Here is a 16,902-nt window from a genome sequence, read left to right as displayed (position 1 = left end):
GGAGACAGCTTCTGAAATCGTGAACATTCTCTGGTGGTGTCCTGGAGGGCTCCCCCGGGCATGTGTTGGTGGTATAGTGGTGAGCATAGCTACCTTCCAAGCAGTTGACCCGGGTTCGATTCCCGGCCAACGCAGTGGCAAGTGTTTTCAAATGCTGTCACAAGCCTTGGATTGTGACTAGCAAAGCGAAGCCTTTTGAAAGAGCTAAAGCACTGCAAAACGGAATTGAAGGAGAATCTTACAGGGGATTCTGAGCGGTGTCTAAATAAATAAATTCACAGCGTCCGCGGATGGCATTTTGCAGCTGGAAGTAGATGTCGACGCTTTTTGCACACAGCACCAAAAAAGCGTCTTTTTTGAAGGTACAGGCATTGAGCATTGGTGGTTCATTGTTAGAACTCTCGCCTGCCACGCAGGAGGCTTGGTTTCGATTCCTGGCCAATGCAGTGGCTTTTGCAGCGAACGGCTCCATCACTTGCATCCCAACTTTTGCAACTCGCAACTGAAAACCCACTGAAGCTAAGCAGGTGTGAGCCAGGTCAGTACCTGGATGAGGGTGAGCTACAGGGAAAAACAAAGCTTCCAGCTGGAAGTGGTGTTAATGGGGCCAGCGGGGAGGCGCTCACCCTGAGGTCTGTGCGGGTCCCAATCTCCCAATATAGTGACGGAGAAGCTGTGTTGTAAAAGGGCGCTGTCTTTTGGATGAGATGTAAAACCGAGGTCATAGTGCTCTGTGGTCATTAAAAATGACCACCAAAACCTTTGACAAAAGCTCTTGGTAATTGATGGTCTTCAATAATGTTTCTCCTTTAGGTACATTTAAAATCAGCTGAATAATGCTGTGAAACCATGAAACTGCATGAGAAAGCCCGTACACTGAATTACACGGCTTTCTATTCAAAGGAGGACAAAAGAAATTCCCTGAGTTCGATTTTTTGCAGCACAGAGAGGGGCACTGTCACGAGGCCGGTTAGCTCAGTTGGTTAGAGCGTGGTGCTAATAACGCCAAGGTCGCGGGTTCGAGCCCCGTACGGGCCATGTCCTTTTCTCCTCTCTTACCAAAGCTGTTAGGTTCCTTTCCGTGGTGAGATGGGTTGTCCTGCAACGCTGCCACACAGTGCCGACAGACAAGAGTGTTGCGGGAGAAGAGAAAAGTGTTTGAAGATTTAAGAGTGTCTTAGGTGGAGCCAAAATCAAGTGTCACAAATGCAAGTGGGAAGATTTCCAATGTTTAATATGGTCAAAATAAGCGGAAGTTACCAGCTGGTCCGGCACAGTCTGCCATGCTTTTGTCATATACTGTAAAGTGGTGTCGAACTGGAGCCTCACCATTTGCATATGTGAGGCTCCAGTTATACATCGATTGTCACATTAAATGACAAAAATGAAGAGAGGTAAAGCAGCTGGAGAGGTTTTCTTACAACTTTTGAGCTGACACAGTTTTGGAAAATGTTTCCTTCACGCTGCACTGTACAATATAGGCAGCCAAGAGTCTCCAAAACAAAACAGAATTGACAGAAAGGAGAAAATTCCCACTGAAGTCCTGAAGTTCCCAAAATCCAGCACTGAGCGTAAACAAAGTGTCTAAGTAGCGTGGGAATGTTAAACCTAACCCTAGCTGGAGTTTGAGCAATCCAGCACTGAGAGTAAAAAGATGAGTCAAAGTAACGTCTAATCAGATTAGTTTCCTTAGAGCTGGTTCAGAGTTTGCTCAAGAGTTTACCTTTCACAGATGCGCAAAGAAGAATGTTGGGGGTGCACGCTTCAAGGCGCCTTACAGCTGTAGGGAGTGATTCGAGACGATTCGTGGCGTGTGCTCGTTCCCATATACCTTACGCCCCGGGGTGCAGTGCTAGGATGACGTACAATACCGCTTGGGCACGTAACGGCGTTATATGCAAGTGCGGGACGTGAGGGTTTTCGTTTGTTCGTTTTGTTTTGCTCTGCTTTGCTTTGTTTTGCTTTCCATCGCGTTGGTAAGAGCGTAAATAAAAAGGCGATTCCTGCGTCTACCACTAATGTAAGAGCTATTTCAAGTGCGGCGTGGTGCGGCTTTTCAAATGCTCAACAGGATGACTTCGCATGCACGTGTGCTTTCATGCAGTCGTGTGTGCAACCATGTCTGCTTATGTGCAAACGGGCGTGGTTTCATGTATGCAAAAAACTTTCCTGGGCTCTTCTGAAGCACATAAAATTATTTGGAGATATACATTTGTCTTGTTTTCCTCTTAGGCTCTAGAATTGATAACTTTTTTTTAGGATTCTAGCTTTCTCCCCTTGCAGGCATCGGGCACAGAGGACCTCATGGTTTTCCTAAAAATCTTTTTTTTTTGTGTTCCTTGTTGTTCCAAACTTAATTTTAATCACTTTTAATTAGATATTTTATTAAAAATAGTGCAAAAAATGACTAATTTCACTAAAAATAATGTAATATAAAACTGATGTTTTTAACTTTATTGTAGTGTTTTAGAAACTACTATGTCTTCAAAAATGGTTATTTTTCACTCCTAGGAATGAAAGCTGTTGTTATATGATGTTTATTTTCAAATTTTGAAAAAATCAAAGGATTCTAGCTTTCTCCCCTTGCAGGCATTGGACACAGAGAACCTCATGGTTTTCCTAAAAATCATTTGTTATGTTCCCTGGTGTTCCAAACTTAGTTTTAATCAATTTTAATTTGTTATTATGTTAAAAACAGGGTAATAAGTTTCTAATTGGACTATAAATAATGTCATATTGTCTGCTATAAAACTGATGTTTTCATCTCCATTGTAGAGATTCTAGAATCAACTAATAGAGAATTAAAATAAAAAAGGGCATAAGAAGACATTACCAACAACGACCATAAGATGGAGATGTTGTCTAGACATTACCAACAATGACCACAAGATGGAGATATTGTCCAAAGAGGCAAGAAGGGCAAAGCCGCGATAAGGAGATTGCTGTCAGAATGCACATCCGGATCCCAAACAGAATCTCTAGTAAAATATGATCATTTGTGAAACAGGCAAATGAGTGTCAGCTACAATATGATTGCTACATATCTGCATTTGTTGGTTTTTAAGGAGTAAGAGTGCAGGCGGTTTAAACCTGCGATCCAGTGTGTTGAAGTATTTCACAACACTACCCCTAGCACATCAGGAAATAAATCCTCATAATGATTATTGCCCTGGGCATGTACCAAAAAATCAGTGAGCATATACATATATCGCTGTGTTGAAGCTAGAGACACAGAATAAGTGCAAACACATCCTAAATACAGTGTTCCTGCACCTTGACCTCATCCAGAATGTATCGTTTTTTGAAAGCGATTGCTGTCAGAATGCACAACTGAATCCCAAACAGAATCTCTAGTCAAATATGATCATTTGTGAAACAGGCAAATGAGTCTCTCAGGTGCCCATTGCTCATTTTCAGACACATTTATGCAATACTTTCACCATGCGTTGAGCAATAGGGATTAAAGATACCAGAGGTAAGGTTTAAAAGTGATTCTGAGGTGCAACACATCAGCGAAACAGCTAGGCATCTGAAATGCGGGGTTTGAGAGCCCTTCAGGGAACACCGTACCCTAAAGGTACCAGAAGTCCACTAGTATAAGCATTAAGTCACTGTCAGCCCTGTTGCAATGTGATTGCTACATATCTTCATTTCTTTGGTTTTTAAGGAGTAAGAGTGCAGGGGGTCTAAATCTGCGATCCAGTGTGTTGAAGTATTTCACAACACTACCTGTAGCCCGTCTGGAAATAAATCCTCATTCTGATTATTGACCTGGGCATGTACCAATAAATCACTGAGTATATATATATATCACTGTGTTGAAGCTAGAGACCTGTATGTAATAATATGATGCTAAAATGTTATTTTCACATGTAAGAAAACCGGCTCAGGGACGCCAAATATGTAATGTTGCCATAGCAAAATTAAATGTAGTGGCTCTCTGAAGGCACCAGTTCTGTAGAGTTTGGGCATTTACTGAGACAATTATTAATTGTAGCAGTAAATCACAAAGTTGATTCTTTTGATGGCTTTAGAATCCAACCATGTGACATAACTCAAACAACGCGCACACACAGGTACTAATACACGAGGATACATTTATTAATACATAAAATATGCATGTAAACCTAACAGATCTTATCGAGAGGGTTATCAGAATACAAAAGATATATATTCAGTCAGTTACGAAGTGTTACACATATCAAGAGGACATACGTTAAGTATATCATTCATTAAGACCGTTTCGTTAATGAACTTGGTTATAACTTCTACATTAGATACTCAAACAAGTACATAACTCTTAGGAATTAAATTGATATCAACTGGTTGGGATAACAATTGAATTCTCGAGCTGTAATGCATTGAAGTTGAATACTCATCCAATCTTTGGGGATTCAGATCTTCCTGCGGGCACAAAGAAACAGTTGCAGGCTGTTGCTGTCCAATCCGCGCTCTCTGGCTCCGTGCCAGGCTGTGCTGTGCGGCTTGCGACGGTGCGCTGCTGATGCTCACTGACTGGCTAGTTAGTGTTGGCTTTAACTAGCAAAGTTTGTGCACAGGAGAAAAGATGACTGTGGGTCCGAGCAAGTCAGGAAGAGGACCGGTTCGTTTCTGATGAAGAGCTAGTTCTGAATAGTGATTCAGCTGTCCACAGTTCCGACCTGTTCACGAGGCCTGCTGCTGGTGCTAACCTCGGGTGGATCCTCTGGTTATTCTCTGGCAACCTCCGCTCTAGACTCTTAGAACAAAGGAAAGTTCTGGCACTCGGACACACTGGCCGTTCCGTGGTTGTCCGGGCTGAGTCTCAGGATGGTCAGGATGCGCGCTGCGAGAATGTCCTGCCCTTGGGAGCCTTCTGCTCCTGGGCCGTCCTGCCCTGGAATTCTCCTTTGAATTCCCTTTAGAATTGTCCACAGAATCCTCTGAATCCTCCCTTCTGAATCTTACTGAATCTCACAGGCTCTCTGTGTTGCCTGTTTTTACCTGGAGGAACTTCAGCTCATTGATTGGCTGAAAGTTCCATGGGCATCAGAGTCCCACGTGGGTTACTCGGCCCTACCAGTCCCTGATTGATTGATCAAGGTGAGATATGAGTCACTTAGTCCTGACACTTAGTAATGCAGTCCAGATGTCCAACTGGCACTCCCTAGACAGATAGGCGCCAATGGATGACCATTGATCATGATAGCCAGGCTTAGCTAAGTGCATCCCCCTTTGGGAGCTGTCCTAGGACCTTAAATCACCCTGCATGAATAGTCTCTCTGTGGCTGCACCACAGAGATGAACAGAGAAATGGGGCCTCATTTGGGAAGGCTCAGAACACTTAATTCTGCCTTATTAATAAGCCTCGCCGCTACACACATATATTAATATAATAAATGATTGCTTATGCTTTATAAACAAATCTAATTAAAATAAAAGCTTAAGTTTTGTATTTATCTTGTACCATAGAACATGATTTTCTTTGTATTTCAATCCCACAAAGTGTCCAAATGTTCTATGATCATTTCTTTCATCATTAGGGACTAAATATACCAAACGTATGATGCTAAAATCCTGAAAAAAGGATAGGCTCCATCTCGTCAGTAGATTGGATTCCAAAACTGATTTGGGTCAATATACATTACCTTTGAAGATAAGGTACAGTCTACTGTAGGGAACCATCAACTTAGAAAGCATTGGCCTTCCCTGGGGGTCAGGTAGGTGCAAAAGATAAACCTTTATCCTATCTTTATCTTAAGATAAGTGGCCAAGCAGTATTTTTCCAAGTTTCACCAAGCTCATCATGTTGCCATAGTAGACAAAGTTCTATAAAATGTTAAATAACTTTAGAAAAAAGCATCTTGGTCTTTCAGTACTGTACAAGGTGAATTAAACTGTCCCTGGTAATAAAAAGTAATTAGAAGCATCCCAGAAACTTTATCTCTAGAAACATTAGCTGTTTTATATCATGTAATTTAGTGTGATGTTTTCAGAATTCAAGGACATTATCACACACAGAAATTGGTTCAGTTAAATCTAAAAAACACAGCTAAACATGGGTTTAAATGTAAAATAGAAGTCTTACCTCTTGTCAAAAGATTTAATTCAAGAAGCGATGTAATAAATGATTGCTTATGCTTTATAAACAAATCTAATTAAAATAAAAGCTTAAGTTTTGTATTTATCTTGTACCATAGAACATGATTTTCTTTGTATTTCAATCCCACAAAGTGTCCAAATGACGCACTACATGATATAAGGAAGATTATCACATGCATATCGGTATTATCTTTCTTACGAAAATGCATTCCTTTCATTACCTTTTACTTTTTAAAATGAACTCAAATTGTGTATAATGTAATAATTTAAGTAGAATAGATTCTAATAATATAATGATCCAGTGTGTTGCACTACTTCACTGCTTCACTGTTCTATGCCTTCTGGAAATAAATCCTCAGACTGCTTACTGCCCTGGGCATGTACCAATGAATTACAGGAGCACATCTATTTATCATTGCGTTGAAGCAGGAGACACACAGTCTCTGCAAACACATCCTAAATACAGTGTTCCAGCACCTTTGACCTCATCCAGAACGTATCATTTCTTGAAAGGGATTGCTGTCCGAATGCACATCTGAATCCCAAACAGAATCTCTAGTAAAATACGATCATTTGTGAAACAGGCAAATGACTGTCTCAGGGGCCCATTCCTTATTGTCAGACATATGTATGCAATGCTTTCACCGTGCATTGAGCAATAGGGATTAAAAACACCGCAGGTAAGGTTAGATGTCATGTTCTATGATCATTTCTTTCAGCATTAGGGACTAAATATACTAAACGTATGATACTAAAATGTTATTTTCACATATATTAATGTAATAAATGATTGCTTATGCTTTATAAATAAATCTAATTAAAAAAAGCCTAAGTTTTGTATTTATCTTGTACCATAGAACATGATTTTCTTTGTATTTCAAGCCCACAAAGTGTCCTTTGATCTCTATTCTGTGGTAATCCACGATGACCCCGTTCTTCAGGTGATTCATCATGTCCTCCCTCGCCTGTTGAGAGGCCATCCTGATCTCTTCTGCCTTGGCGTGCTTCATACACACCCTCTTCAAGTGAGCAGGAAGCTGATCAAAAGTATTCAGGCACATCTTGCACACCAGGGGAATCCTCGCGGGTTTCCTTTGAAAATAAATAATACCATCTGTGTATAGAAACAAGCAAAGACTGATTTCTTAAATTATCCTTAAAATTCTCTCTCATAGTTTGAGCATAATGATTTTATTGCATTTATATAAGAATTGCTCATTGCTCCAAAATAAATAATGGTTTCATAAAAAAGTGAACACTTACTTGGTCTCAGTCACAGACTTTCCAATAGAAGCCATTGTGGAGTTCAGCAACTGCAGGTCCTAGAAGTGGGGAAGGAATTTTAAAAGAGAAATTGAATTACAATACAGAAGGAATGGCTGAGGGTTCACTGAAATATATAAATATACAAATTCCAAAGACTGAGTCCATATAGAAACAACTACTTTTCATTTTCAGTATTAGAAAAAAAAAACATTATCTTCCAAAGCATCATAAAATTGTCCCTTCTTCCAGACTCTACTTCTCTCTTGTAGTAGTACAGCAGACCTTTCCAGGTGAGCAGAGTCCGAAATGAGCTTCCTCCATCAAGCAAAGTACCTGAACATGACTCTGTCTTCATAAAAGCGCCCCTGTAATAAAGAAATTAAATCCAAAATCAAGAGGGCAGTTGCCTACTGAAATACAAGAAGTCATCAATTTTAACCTAGCAACACATTAAAGGCTGCATCTATACAAGTGCGATTCTAGAAATGCTCACCAGTTTACGTTTTAAGAAGGAACTGCGCCTCAGGTTCCGCCGAGATCTTAACTCGGATGACAGGATTCAGAGTCCGGAGTGCGGACTGATGGCGAACGGAGGGTCCACATACTGTGGATCCCTCAGTGATCTTCCGCTTATTCAAACCGCCACCGTGTGACTCCCCTGTCCCTGTGACCTCATTGCTCTGCTCTCTCCTCTGTGCAGCCGAGCCTGACTCACGGTAAAGTGAAAAAAAAGATGCCCTCAACGTTAGATTTACTCTGGAGCGAGGATAGATGTTACCTTTTTATCATTGAACACGATGTATGTGATGTGGCGACTAGGTTCAATTTTGTGTCCTCTTTAAAAGATTAAGGACTGGGGTGAGCGTGATTTACCACCCTTTCAGCTAAGAACCCGACTTGCGCACCGTTTAAGCTGCATAGACTCGGTCGTTTAACTCTTCTCCGTTAGCAGGGTTAAGGTTAAAGAAAAAAAAATTGCTGACTTCTTTTTTTTTTTTGCCAGCCGCTAGCGCTGATTAGCAAGGCTTGTATTTCATGTTTTGCAAGTTGCATCCATTTTAAGAAAAACAAGTCGCGTTAAAGACAGGAAATGAATACTTGCATTTAATTAAGTCTAGCCGTAGGCGGTTGTCTGTAAGGACCAGTTCTGTTCGAGAAGACACAACAAAGAAGACACCGCTGGGATTCAAACCCAGGATCTCCTGTTTAAGAGACAAGCGCGTTAACCAACTAAGCCACGGCGCCCCCGGAGTGTCGTCCTTTTGCAGCCACTTGGACACACCACTCAGACACATCTGCATTCGGTGTGTGCTCCGCCTGCTCGCTGAGCAAGTTGCCACCTTTACATACAATAGCAACATCGACACCAAGAGAAAGGATGACAAATGGCTTTTATCTGGAACTTTTCATGTCCAAGGAGCTCAATGTGCTTTCTGTGTACAACAGGGCCACTGAACTCCACACTGGCCACTGAACCACAGCAGTGGCTTGCTGGCTTGACATCTCCCAAGGAAAATGTTGAAATCACATGTGGAACAGGAAAATGACCCTCGAGTACGAGGGAAAAAAAAGAAAAAGATCATCTCGAGCGCGCCAACCCATATCCGGACAGCCCAGTTTCATCGACAAGGTGGCTGAGTGGTTAAGGTGATGAACTGCTAATCCATTGTGCTCTGCAGGCATGGGTTCGAATCTCGTTCGCGTCGCTCTCCATGTCCGACACGTGTGCCTGTTCGACGTCGGCCCTCCTGTTTGCTCCGGTGCTAGAGCCGTACATTTTCTAGCGGTGGCTGAACATGGTATAGTAGGCCAACGTCGGTATCGAGCAGTGACAGTAACAGTACTTACTGCGCCCCATAAGAAATCGTTTGTCCCTGTTCAAAAGAGATTGTGCGATGTCCTGCAGCGTTCGCAAAGCAAACCTTTGACAGTTTGAAAAGAGGAATTTATTCTGCTTCCTGTGCGTGCAGTAGTTACAAAGTTGAACGTCTTTACACGATCTGCTGCAGTTTTCAGTGGGCGGGCTTTGTCAGATGGCTTGAAAAAACGCACTGTGTTTCGGCTCGGGAAACATCATGAGCAGTGTCCTGCATGTTTTCTGTGTATAGCTGTCTTTTAAAGCATACAGAATTCATTCGAAATCATTGATTTCTCCAATTAACAAGGGTCCCTTTTTGAACCTGTGAGAAGCATTCTTTCAATGTAACAGATTTACTCCGGGGAAAGCCAGCATGACATTGAGAGTAGCTCAAGCTTTCAGCACCCGTATTGGACTGCGTGTATGCAGACACCGCTCAGAATCCCCTGTAAGATTCTCCTTCAATTCCGTTTTTCAGTGCTTTAGCTCTTTCAAAAAGCTTTGCTAGTCACAATCCGAGGCTCATGACAGCATTTGAAAACACTTGCCACTGCGTTGGCCGGGAATCGAACCCGGGTCAACTGCTTGGAAGGCAGCTATGCTCACCACTATACCACCAACGCACGCCCACAGGAAGCCTGCAGGACACCACCAGAGAATGCTTTTTTAAAAAAAATTTTTATTAAACATATAGAATTTACAAATACAAATACAACAAGAGGATCAGAGTCATGTACAAGAGAAAAAAAATGCAGCAGAAAAAAGCATTTAACTACCAGAGGTAATTAAGTAATTATGTGATCAAATTGTATATTTTACACGTATCATATTTTCCTTGCTTTAATATTTCTCAATTATTTATAAACTTTAGTTTCAACATGCATGCGTTTCCTGTAAAAAATAAAACTCAGCACAGTTTTTCTTTTAACAACATTTCGAGTACCTCTGGCATTCATGATAAAGACATACGCAAAAGCAAATAACTAACTCTAAGACTGTCTAAACTATTGAGTTTTTCAAAGAACCAGAACTATAACAGTCCTTAACACTTAACTACACCATTCCAAACTAACACTAAAGAAACACTAGTATATACTGGTATAACAAATAAAACCAAACATAATCATTAACTGAGCAGTCACTGGGAGCAAATCTCCTTCCCGTCCACAAAGGCCCTCGCTCCCACAAAGTAGGCTCTCCTCCCCTCTCTTCTGGCAGCTTCAACCTGGGGCCACAGCTGGTTCCTGGTACTCCTGTCCACGGCAGACAGGTCCTCTGCAAACCTCAGTTTGTTCCCATTCAAATACTCATTCCCCCTCGCCGCTCGCCACAGCATGTCCCTCGCCGTCCTCTTGGTGAACTGTATTATAATCGATCTGGGGCGCACTTGCCCAGACATGTTCGCTCTCCCGAGCCTGTGAACAAAGTCAATGGCCGATATTACGGCCTCCTGGTCCGGCAGGGTCCTTTTACAGATACCCTTCACTGTTGCAACAAGGTCCTTATCACGTTCCTCTTTAACTCCAAATAATTTTAAATTCCATCATTGACGGTATCTATCTACATCGTTCACTTTCAATTCAAGTTCTTTAATATGCTTTTCTTGTTCGGTATTTACTTGTTTAAGAACTTTTACTTCACTCTTTAAGTCTTCAACCTCTTTAAACACACAGTCCATGGACTTTTTAAGACTTTCGATTGCGACTGTATTAGATCAAATCATTTCCTTCAGCTCACCCATGCTCTGTGCCATCATGTTGAAGATGTTGGTCTGGAGCTCCTCCAGCGTCAGGTCGCCCCTTCCTCTCTTGGCTGCCGGGGTTTTCACAGGTGTGCTGGGCAGGGACTCCGGCTCTTCCTCTGGCAGCTGAGTCTCAGCACTCTCTTTTCTTTTCCCAGTGTTACTCATATCGAAATTCTTAAACCTAAAAAAAATCGTTTTTTTTTCTTTCAGTTATAACTGAAGTTTAAACAACTACTGTTAAGTCCTTATTTTTCAGTAGTCAAAAAAAGCAAAAATTAACATTCAGGTCATGAAAAACTCAAAAAAACTCCTCAACCACTAAACTTTACCTCCCACCTGAGCGCCATCTTGAAAGCCCCTACCACCAGAGAATGCTCACGATTTCGGAAGCTGTCTCCGGGATGTTCTGATTCCGCACATCCTGAATAAATCATGATATAGTTAGTTGCTGTAGCTAGACGTTCAAATTAGTTTCATGGCCAGATGGACTGTTTCCTCCAGCGGTATAGTATTGCAGTGAGACAGCACGATGCCTGCAAGACTATGTCACGCTAAACGCCACAGATTTCCGAGGGATAGGGTTAGGGTTAGGCTCTTATTATGGCGATTGTGGCCGTCTGCTCTGCGAGTCCTCGGTCTCCGGCCGTCTGATTGGTGCTCTTTTCTTTGGGGGGCGGAAAGTATCCGGCCGCAGGGGATCTTGGGACCTCGCTTTGCATAGCGGCTTCCCAGAGTGCGTCGTTTCCTGCACACTGTGGCCGGGTGTTTTCCGAGTTATTGCACGGATTGGGCACGCCCGCAAGCCGAGAGCCGCAGGCGATGAGCCCGGAGCTGAACGGGCCCCACTGGCTCATTTGTAAGGCCAGGTGCATTGCCAACCACGACCGGCAGGGCAGAGGCCTTGAAGGCGGCCTGGGCTCCTGCAGCTGTGCAGCCACGCACTCTGGTTTTTCTTCATCTCGTACAAATCTTTTGCCTTTTACTAAAGATTTCCGTGGAGAGGAGCATGAATGAGTTCCATGCAATTTTTGTGCTTCCCTGCCTTCGGGTGGAGCGCAGCTGGGCTGGTCAAAGAGAGAAAACACAAATATGAAGCATTTCAGCAACGACATGCCATGAGACGATTGATAACGATTTCCATAGGATCCCTGCGGTTGCCTGGCAACCGTCAGCTTTGCGCAGTGGCAGTATCGTAGCCTGTGAGGTTTAGCCGAGGCGCGATTATTGCTAGTTGAAAACTTTTCCCAATACCCCGCTTCCGCTGGTTTGCAATGCAATCGGCGAAAGCAATTTTTGACAGTCTCGTCAGAGAATGAGGAAGGTGTTTAAAGACAGATTTTGTCATGGTAACATCATGGTAGAAAGAAACGAGCTTGTTACGTCTCAACAGAAACGCTCTTTAGCTCTTTCAGCGTTATGCAGAGAACAGCGTCTCCAAATTCCAAATCCATACACAGTGGATAAGTAAACCCCATGTTCTACATTGCGTCTCGAGAATTCAATTGTACCTCAACACAAGTTGTTATCAATTTAATTCATGAGTAATGTATTTACTTCCGAGTTTAGAGTAACAGTGGGTAATAACACTGATTAGCGATTTGGTAACTGAACGATATATATTGACATATATTCTCTGTTGTGTATCTCTTTGTGTTTGCATCTCTTCGGGATTATATACCTTGTATATTGATAACCCTCACAGTAAGGTCTGCCACTCGTATCCAGGCAGACTAGTATATGTTTGGTGCACAATTTATATTAATAAATGTATCTAGTGTATTGAACCCCTGTGTGTGCGTTGTTAGTTGTTCTGACGATTGATTTTCTAAAAGCCCCAACTAACAACCTCGTGATTACTGCTACAATAAATAATTGTCTCAGTAAACCCATCAAACCATTACATTTAATGGCGTCCCTGGGTGGGCGAGTTTAGAATGAAATGAGAATCAGTCGCACAGAATAACTGATGTTGCTGTGAGTTCAAGTTCAGCACAGCACCGCGGCTTCTATACGCGAATACCGGGTGTGCTGATAACTGCGTAAAGAAATCCCCCTGTTTTCTAGCGTTTAGTGTAACGTGTGCTGATTGGAAATCCATCTGCTCGGGTGTCTAGATTCCATACTGTATTTTGGAAAAAGAAAAAAAAAAGTAATACTCTTAAAGTTTCTCTGACGTGTAGCGGTGAGGCTTATTAATAGAAAGAATTAAGTGTTCTGAGCCTTCCCAAATGAGGCCCCATTTCTCTGTGGTGCAGCCATAGAGAAACAATTCATGCAAGATGTTTTCTTTTGATAAGGACAGCTCCCAAAGGGGGATGCACTTAGCTAAGCCTGGCTATCATGATCAATGGTCATCCATTGGCGCCTATCTGTCTAGGGAGTGCCAGTTGGACATCTGGACTGCATTACTAAGTGTCAGGAGTAAGTGACTCATATCTCACCTTGATCAACCAATCAGGGACTGGTAGGGCCGAGTAACCCACATGGGACTCTGATGCCCATGGAACTTTCAGCCAATCAATGAGCTGAAGTTCCTCCAGGTAAAAACAGGCAACACAGAGAGCCTGGAGATTCAGATTCAGAAGGGAAGATTCAACAAGATTCAGATTCAGATTCAGATTCAACAATTCTAAAGGGAATTCAAAGGAGAATCCCAAGGGCAGGACATTCTCGCAGCGCGCCTCCTGACCATCCTGAGACTCAGCCCGGACAACCATGGAACGGCCAGTATGTCCGAGTGCCAGAACCTTCCTTTGTTCTAAGAGTCTAGAGTGGAGGTTGCCAGAGAGTAACCAGCAGCAGGCCTTGTGAACAGGTCGGAACTGTGGACAGCTGAATCACTATTCAGAACTAGCTCTTCATCAGGAACGAACCGGTCCTCTTCCTGATTTGCTGGGACCCACAGTCATCTTTTCTCCTGTGCACAAACTTTGCTAGTTAAAGCCAACAGTGAGCATCAGCAGCGCACCGTCGCAAGCCGCACAGCACAGCCTGGCACGGAGCCAGAGAGCGCGGATTGGACAGCAACAGCCTGCAACTGTTTCTTTGAGTCCGCAGGAGATCTGAATCCCCAAAGATTGGATGAGTATTCAACTTCAATGCAGCTCGAGAATTCAATTGTTATCCCAACCAGTTGATATCAATTTAATTCCTAAGAGTTATGTACTTGTTTTGAGTATCTAATGTAGAAGTTGTAACCAAGTTCATTTATGAAACGGTCTTAATGAATGATATACTGAACGTATGTCCTCTTGATATGTGTAACACTTTGTAACTGATTGAATATATACCTTTTGTATTCTGATAACCCTCTCGATAAGATCTGTTAGGTTTATATGCATATTCTATGTATTAATAAATGTATCCTCGTGTATTAGTACCTGTGTGTGTGCGTTGTTTGAGTTATATCGCATGGTTGGATTCTAAAGCCATCAAAAGAATCAACTTTGTGATTTACTGCTACAATTAATAATTGTCTCAGTAAATGCCCAAACCCTACAGAACTGGTGCCTTCAGAGAGCCACTATGATTACATATTTGGCGTCCCTGAACCGGTTTTCCCTACAGACGTAATGACAATGGCTGCTAAAATGTCTGAAGTGGAGTCGCTTATAAGTACTATTTCTAGCGACGACAATCCTGGTTACTGGAGTGGTATCGAAAAGTTGAACTTTGATGATATTGAGAAGCTGCAAGTAGATTTAGTAGCTAAGGTAGCGAACCAGCTTAACACAGGAGGGTCTGTGAAAGCAGTTCTGGTCCTATCGAGTTTCACCTTAAATCTAGCTAAACAGCTGGAACTGTCTTTGTCCGAGCTGACAAAGTTTCAAAAGCTTCAGGGAACGCTAGAAAGATATAAGGCGGAGCGAGTTGAGTTGTTGGATATAATCAGAGAAAAGAGAGTGAAAAATGAGGAAAGAGAAGACTGACTCAGGGAAGTTTTAGGTAAATTAGATGACTTGTCTGCTAGAGAAACTGCGGCTGAGGTAGCTAGGAGAGACCTGGAAGCGAGCTTGAAAGAAAAAGAAAAAGAAATTGAGAGTTTAAATGAGCTCAGACAGGAAAGGCAAAAGGAGTCAGATGCTGCCGTACTGGAAGCAAAATAGACTAGATCCCACTTGCATGCCAGCCCACCTAGCAGCCCGGAGCGCTCACCCAGCGCGCCGGGAGGAGGTTTCTCCCGGCCAGGGTCTGTGGTCGGATCGGCATGGGGGAGATCGCCGAGTCCTGCGCGAAACGCAAGTGCGAGTCAGTTCAGGGATAGACCCCCTGCTCCTGATCACGGCCGTCTCCCTGCCCGCTGAGAAACCGTAAAAATTAACCTCCACTCCCTGAGGCAGTTAGCCAAAGATGTAGAAAGGTTTGACCCGTCAGTGTCAGGGAATAATGTGGAGACCTACATCGATGAGCTGAGATATACTTTGCAGTTTATGCCCGAAGCGTCCGAACAGGAAAAGGCTATGTTAGTAAGGAAAACTACCAGCCGAGCGGTCCACGAGTGGATGTCTAGACAAGGACCGGAGGTCTGTAATAGCTTTGAGGAGCTGTGTCAGGCAATGATCGGAGAATTTTCGGCTTTTATCGATCCCATAGCTGCCGTGGCCGCTGTGCACCATATTAAGCACGAAAAAGCTGAAGCCCCTCGCGACTATTATCAGAGGCTTAGGCGCACTTATTTTGCAGGGCGGAATGAAGAGGGTTGCGAAGAGAACGTGAATTTCAAAGGTTTATTCATTGCTAATCTGCATCCCTCAGTCAGGAAAATGATTGTGATGCACACTGATGCAAAAGCGATGAAAATGTCTGACATTAGAAGGTTGGCTCAAAAAGCCTGGGGAGCTGAAGTCTCTGCTTCCTCAGAGCAAAAACCTGCTAAAACGGCCATGTTCGCCACTAAAGCCAGCAGGGTTGACGACTCGCCTCAGCTCGAGGCAGCTGAGGTTCCTAAGCTCGCTAAGCCCCGGCGCAAAATAGGCAGGCAGGACCGCACTAAGCGTCAGAGCCGCCGTGAGCGCTACGGGGAAGGCAAGGGCTCAGGCAGAGCCTATCATAAGACTGGACGAAGGGAGTCAACTACAGCCCGCCTGGCCAGGCTTGAACAAGCCCTGCCTGAGAGATCGGGACAGGGTAAACCTTCCGCACCGAATGCCGGAAGTGTGAATGAGCTTAGGGGGACCACGCCCCTTCTCACTGGAGGAGGCGGGGATCCGTCCCAAGCCCCTCCCTCAGTCTATCTGATTGGGTGGGAGGGTTCCTGCCTGGAAGAAGGCTGTGACTCTGAGTTGGGCGCTGACCCCGCCCCTGAAGTCAAAGAAAAGGCAGGCTTCCTACAATTCTTAGGGAATCTCAGCCAGAAAGGCAAAGCAAGGCGTATTTATATCAAGGTTTCTCTTGAAAACGTCTTAGATAGAGAAGCACTGATTGACACTGGGGCTGAAATTAGTTTGATGTCAGCCGATCTACTCAGCGAGCTCAAACGAGTAGCGAAAGGAAAAGGCATCAGACTTAAGGTAGAACCGTGTAAGATAGATATTTCCAGCTATACCCAGGATCATGCCAGGATCACACACCGAGTTTGGGTGGCACTTAGGTTCGGGCCAATGAACGTGGTGCATCCTGTTTACATCTCTAGGTTTAAAACAGAGCCACTACTCATTGGCCAAGACCTGCTTGACAGGCTGGAGCCTCTGGTAGACTGCCAGCGTGGAAAATTGTGGGCTCAGGTCAAAAACCCTAAGCCTGTTGCACAGCAAAAAGGGGGATTCAGTGGTTATGCTGTGATCACACAGTGCCCACTGAACACTATAGCTGAGTTGGAGGTTCCTCCTGGTTCCTCTGGACGAGAATAAATGTCTCTTCTTGCTTTCCAAAACTACAGGGAAGTCCTGCCCAGGCCAGCACTCCCACGGTCTCCCAACTACAGGAGCAGTGCTCCAAGCAGCTGCTTGACCCG

The 16,902-nt window shown here is 43.6% G+C and overlaps 6 non-coding genes across 6 annotated transcripts; 4 read left to right on the top strand and 2 right to left on the bottom strand.

Annotated features, from left to right (window-relative positions):
- Window positions 1-62: 62 nt before the first annotated feature.
- Window positions 63-134, top strand: trnag-ucc (transfer RNA glycine (anticodon UCC)). Its single transcript has one exon. It is a non-coding gene; the product is annotated as a tRNA-Gly (tRNA).
- Window positions 135-964: 830 nt separating this feature from the next.
- trnai-aau (transfer RNA isoleucine (anticodon AAU)) lies at window positions 965-1,038 on the top strand. Its single transcript has one exon. It is a non-coding gene; the product is annotated as a tRNA-Ile (tRNA).
- A 7,480-nt stretch (window positions 1,039-8,518) lies between these two features.
- Window positions 8,519-8,592, bottom strand: trnak-cuu (transfer RNA lysine (anticodon CUU)). The gene has a single exon. It is a non-coding gene; the product is annotated as a tRNA-Lys (tRNA).
- A 1,164-nt stretch (window positions 8,593-9,756) lies between these two features.
- trnag-ucc (transfer RNA glycine (anticodon UCC)) lies at window positions 9,757-9,828 on the bottom strand. The gene has a single exon. It is a non-coding gene; the product is annotated as a tRNA-Gly (tRNA).
- Window positions 9,829-11,887: 2,059 nt separating this feature from the next.
- Window positions 11,888-12,004, top strand: LOC148632919 (U5 spliceosomal RNA). Its single transcript, XR_015934148.1, has one exon. It is a non-coding gene; the product is annotated as a U5 spliceosomal RNA (small nuclear RNA).
- Window positions 12,005-12,119: 115 nt separating this feature from the next.
- On the top strand, window positions 12,120-12,261 carry LOC148632918 (U4 spliceosomal RNA). Its single transcript, XR_015934101.1, has one exon. It is a non-coding gene; the product is annotated as a U4 spliceosomal RNA (small nuclear RNA).
- The last annotated feature ends 4,641 nt before the right edge of the window (window positions 12,262-16,902 follow it).

The sequence above is a fragment of the Lepisosteus platostomus genome, unplaced genomic scaffold (assembly GCF_059453375.1).
Source record: "Lepisosteus platostomus isolate fLepPlt1 unplaced genomic scaffold, fLepPlt1.hap1 Scaffold_54_H1, whole genome shotgun sequence".
In the NCBI taxonomy this organism is placed as follows: Eukaryota; Metazoa; Chordata; class Actinopteri; order Semionotiformes; family Lepisosteidae; genus Lepisosteus; species Lepisosteus platostomus.
This window is presented reverse-complemented; position numbering and strand designations above follow the sequence as displayed.